At 37.4% G+C, this 5934-nt stretch overlaps 1 pseudogene; it reads right to left on the bottom strand.

The window, feature by feature from the left end:
* LOC148013190 (uncharacterized) lies at positions 1-1827 on the bottom strand (annotated as a pseudogene).
* Between the last annotated feature and the right edge of the window lie 4107 nt (positions 1828-5934).

Raw genomic sequence — 5934 nt, 5'->3', positions numbered from 1 at the left:
TCACATATCTTCTCTACGAGCTTTCAGAGCTCGAAGTTGGCTCAACAACTTCTTCGTGGAAGAACACGCCTCAGAAATAAGCTCGATGCCACCCCCCACCAAATCAAATACATCGTGGCATAGATGTTGCAATGTTGTGGATGGGTGGGTGTCTTCATGGGAGATATTAATCATAGTTGTATCCATGTCTTGGAGATTATCCACATCCAGCAGTGTGGTTGGCGTGTAAGGATCATATGCAACCTCATCCTGTATCACGTGAGAGTTACTTATAAGTCCTTTATATTTTCCTCTTGGTTCCACGCCTTTATATAAGTCCATACATTGTGCCACCACTGTAGTATTCGGTACCCCGATAAGAAGTAGCACCTTGATTTGATGCTTACATATGTTCCCCAACTCTGCCCACTTGCATGTACAACATGCCCATTGACAATCTGCATTCTAAACTGTGTATTCAGTAGTGTCTTTGGACATGCTTCTTACATACGCACATGAAGCCCTTGCACCATTCATTTCGAATCTAACATACTCGACTAGAATCTTCAAAGCCCTCTCATATGAGTTGGCCACTATCTTTTCAATGTTATTGTTTCTCACAAATCCACTTTCTTTCATAGCTTGCACATACGAATAATATGGAAGAGCTGAACTTGTCAATTTATGAAGGAGCCAATCCACTCGTCTGCCAGTCAATCTCTTTGAGCTACCTAAGAATTTGTACTTTAAAGTGTCATGGTATGCCTCTATAGCACCATTGGTGTCTTGACCAAAATGTGGAAGTGTGCGTGTTGCACGTATCCACATACCTTGCAACACACACATAATACAACTATTTAAAATATGTATAAAAATGAAAATATAACAAAGTAATCTGAAATAGATAATTAGGAGTCCTCACCAATCTTGGGCTCCCAATATGTTTTGAAGTAGTGCAAGAATGTTATCTCATCTGCAAACTCCTTTTTAAATATATCTATCATATCCCTTGCTTCCTCCTTTATAGCCACTTCTGTTGCCTTGCATTCACCTTTCATATTCATAATATTGCCTAGAGCTCGAAAAATTGCAGCTCTTTTTGGCAATTCTGGGACTTTTTTAATAAGATGCTTTAACCAACAACGATGGATATGCCATAGGCACAAATAAATAGGCAAATTAAAGACAACCCTACACACAATACATTCGTAAAAAATGTAATGCTTTTAGTCCATGAATGAAATGTTTTCCAAAAGGACGCATGCATGTGAAATGTACCTTAAAGCATCTATCTCTCTTTCAGCATCATCCACCAAAAAAGCTGTTGGCTCCCTTGATTTGTGAAAATCTAGCATGTGATCCCTAAACTTTGTGAGCCAAAATTTGTTTACCGCAAATGTTGCACTTGAGGTTAACACCCAAGCAATTGGGACACCATTTCGATGGGAGTCAAATACAAGGATTGTGTATAAATTGAATTGTCAAATGCAAGTTTCAAATATAAGCAAAATGCATAAAATTTTGAGAAGTAAAAACTATAAGTACGCAATAATAATATTAATAAATTACCTTATACTTGTTTGTACCAAATGTTGAATCCATTACTAATAAGTTGCCATTTCCATATCTGTCACACATATCTCGTTGCCATGGTGTTTGAATCCCCAATATGAAATCCTTATCAGTAGAAAGATTTTGTTCCTGATACACAAATGTCATTTCCTTGTTTTCAATGCACCATCTCTTTGTGCTTTCAGCATCATTGTCATGTAATTGATGTTGGTCAATGGCAAGCTTCCTAGATATATTCATAATATCTTGGATGGAGAGAAAGTCATCTCTTTCCATAGGATGATTTGGATTGTTGCTTTGGTGCTGATGCACATATTGAATGTGACACTCCAATACTTGTTGCCGTGAAAAACCTTTGTATAACATATTGGACACCCATATTTTTTTCTCTAGTGATATCCATGGGGAAAATAAGGAATGTGAATTGACATTTAAATCCTCCATTGCAATGCTATGACAAATCATATTTGCATCATCAGTATGATACAGATTGATAGATGAGATAAATGCCAAACTGGTGTCATGAGATAGGTGAGTCACTATAAAATGACACAAACAACCCTTGTTAAGCTGTCCCATTGTTTTGCGTGGTCGGCGTCTTCTTGGTTGTCCTTGACTAGTCAAGATGTCATTAGGACATAAAACCTCCACATTTCGAGTGTCCTTAGGACCATAAGGACACCAAAATCTGTTTTTGTAGGAAATGAATGTTGTAGCTATAAGTGTGGTCAAATAATAAGGAAATCAATATAAGTAGCAAAACAATTATATACACTTACGTGATCTTCTCTATCCATGTGTTGTCTAATGGTTTTTTCAATTCATTTGGTTGTCGTCGATGGTGAGAGTACTTTTTGAAAGCTGTAGGAAAATCAATATTTTTTCCTTCCCCTTGTGCAAAATCATTTACTCGACACCATGGAATAATTGCCCTTCTCAAAACCTTATATTTGGATCTCTCGTCATAAACGAGCTACCATTGTAAATGCTTTGCGTTGAATATGCTGACAGGCAATGTCGAGGATTGTGGGCTTGCCATATTTAGGAGAAGAGAGTGAGAATATGGGCTATGTATCTGCACAAAAGTATTTATCCCATCAATATATTTTATTATATAGACTAAATCTTACTTTCCTCTAAAGTTGTTTGTTCTGTAAAGTATGAATGGTTTAAATATTATTGTAGTGTAAAAAAGGAATACATTAGTGCAAGCTCGACTCTCTCTCTCTCTCTCTCTCTCTCTCTCTCTCTCTCTCTCTCTCTCTCTCTCTCTCTCTCTCTCTCTCTCTCTCTCTCTCTCTCTCTCTCTTGTGTCATACATTAATAACTTTGAACTTCATGTTGTGCATCACTAATGATTTTGTGGTTACCTAATATAATACTTATAATATACACATTCTTATATGAGCAATACGAAATGTAATAGAGGAACTTTATTTCTTGTAGCATATACATTGATGTAGTCTAGCTACATATAGTGATGTATCTATTGCTCACAGTACATGAAATATAGTTACAACTTCGATTACATTTCATGCTTTGCATCATTAATAGTTATGTGCATACCTTTCACCGTAGTAGCTTAAAATCAATGCAATCGAGTAGCATATATTCCTACAGTACAAACATTTTTATATGATCCATTATGTGATAGAGTAATGTTGATTCTTGTAATACATAGATTGGTGTAGTTTAGCTACATATAGTGGTGTATCTATTGGTCATAGCTGATGACATGAAGTTAAAACTTGGCACACTTTATGCTATATATCTTTAATAGTTTTGCGAGTACCTTATATGCATTCATTACATTCTTATAGCTCACAGTACATACACTCTTACAACGTATATTCAATGCAATTTATAGACTACAATACATACATTCTCAAGACACATAACAAATGTAATAGAGTAGGATAGAGCTTACATTCTTATTTTTTGATTGCTCATAACAAATATAATGGAGGAGCACAAACATACATTCTTATAGCTCAAAATCAATGTCAAAGACCAGAATAATGTTCTTGTAGTACGTACATTCTTATAGGTGATAATTGATCTACATACATAGCTAGAATAATCAATGGTACATCAATAGTGCAAAACATTATTTGCACTATAGTTGCATATAGCCCTAAATCCGATTTAATGGTGCAAAAGATTCGTATAATGGGGAGAAAATTTTGCAAGGCGTTTTGGACTGAACAATGATGAAGTGCTCCAAATACTCTTTGCCACCTCAGATCCACACTCCAAATGAGGAAATGAAGGCCACTTGCTCTGGTTAACTTGCTTCATCGAACGATATACGGCTCATTGAAAAAAAACAACAACTACAGTCATCTCCTTTATGCATCATAGTCTGCGATATATTCTGCATATTCAATCGTAGGAAGTTATAGGGAATCAACACAATTGTTTACAACAAAAGAAAACACGCCTTGATCTAGACTATACGTACATCGACAAGAAAATTGACCCAGGGAATCTAAGACAAATCACCACATCCAGATTACATGTACAAGCAATCCCAGTAGCACATTGACCTATACAGCCAACATCCTTTGCTCTGTGGTGGTGGGCAGATGGACTCGAATGCAGCTCCAAACCTCTCAGTCATTTGTGAGAGGGAGAGGGGGACTAGGCTGGGAGGCACACATAAAAGATGGAGGCGTAGGGATTGCAAGAGAATAGAGAGGGAGGGAAATGTGGCGGGTGAAAGGGAGGAAGGCAGAGAGATGGAATATGGAGATTGTGGAATATGCAGAGGGAAATGTGGCAGATGAGAGAGAGAGAGAGGGAGGTGCATTCAATGAGCTAACGGAATACTCAGACAGAGCAGGAATGGGGCGGGGTGAGACCAGCATCACGGCTTCTCGAGGAGGTAAAACGGTGGTGAGATGGTGAAACGCCTGGGCCCTTCAAAAGGAGAAAAGATGGTGGGCCTCCTTGCCACATAGGCAAGGAGTCTGATTCTTAACATGAGCCTTTTCAGTAGTACACACTTCACGAAAAGAAGGTTGTTAATACAAATCCTTCTAATTTTCAGTGAAAGAGTGAAAGGAAAGTAGAATCGTTTCTATATATTAACTAAAGGTCAAGCTAGGTATTCCAAACCAAGGATGTTCCTCCCAAGCCTATGAGTAAAGGTTAGGGTTGGTATTCCAAACTAAGGATGTTCCTCCCAAAGCCTATGCAACGCTCCTTCAAATAGAATAAAGATATTAAGAAAGAAATATTTTTAAATTTTCAAAAATGAGAATATATATATATATATATATATATATATATATATATATATATATATATATATATATATATATCTCAGATGTCCGTCAAGCTTTAGGTGGAGAGCATGCCTAACGGAGGCTATCTGAATATGAGGCACATGTCTACTGCCTAAAATCTATGGGATTCTTCCACAAATTCTTTAGGGTTTTGGGCACTTGCTGCCACAGATTTCAGTGACTGTTTGAGAGTAAATCTGGAGAATACATCCTTATTAGACCTTACCTTGCTATTGTTCGATGGTACATGGGGATAGTGTTAGTCAACCTTCGAAAGGGGTTTTGATTAGGGATCTAATAAGAAAGATAGTGGGACCTACCACCAAGTTGTCCTTTTTTTGGCAAAACACTTCCTAATGGTGTATAGGGTTCCCCCAATTCTAGAACTCCATATCTTTTGCATCAAGTTGCATGTGCCCAATCTCTCTCTCTCTCTCTCTCTCTCTCTCTCTCTCTCTCTCTCATATGATGGCAATACATTGTATTTGTTGGAAGAGAGGGAGAGAGACAGAGTGGAGCGGAAGATGAGCCTTAGCTCATTATTGTTGTTCTTCCATTATTCTTCCATCATACTAACTAAAAGGGACTTACACACATAGGTATGACTAACCAAGACTAACTGTGGTTAAGTCACTTACTACACTGACTTATTGAATGTCACGCACATGTACAGCTGTATCTAGCTAATGTCAGTCACACACATAAAGATAGACTAACTGAAGAGTAATGAGAGCTTGATATTCTAACACTCCCCCTCAACCTCAAACCATCTGATAAACTCCAAGTAGCTGTCTGAAGTATATGAACTTTTCTTTACCAAGAGACTTGGTAAATATATCTATTACTTGGTCTTCAGTCTTCACATGAATCAAGTCAATCTATCCTGTAAGAACCATTTCTCTAATGAAATGGTAGTGAACCTCAATATGTTTGGACCTAGCATGGTAGACAACATTGCTAGACAACATAACACTGCTGAGGTTATCACAATGCAATCTCACTCTACTTTCGAGCTATATTCCTAAGTCTTTTGGCTATTTCATTAACCAAACTGCTTCGCAAGCTGCTAAGGTAGCTTCTCTGTACTCAGCTTCTG

This window comes from Lygodium microphyllum, chromosome 26 (assembly GCF_053477565.2).
Source record: "Lygodium microphyllum isolate KBCC chromosome 26, Lygodium_microphyllum_v1.1.10, whole genome shotgun sequence".
Classification (NCBI taxonomy): domain Eukaryota; kingdom Viridiplantae; phylum Streptophyta; class Polypodiopsida; order Schizaeales; family Lygodiaceae; genus Lygodium; species Lygodium microphyllum.
Note: the sequence above shows the minus strand (reverse complement) of the source record. Positions and strands in the feature narration are given on the sequence as shown.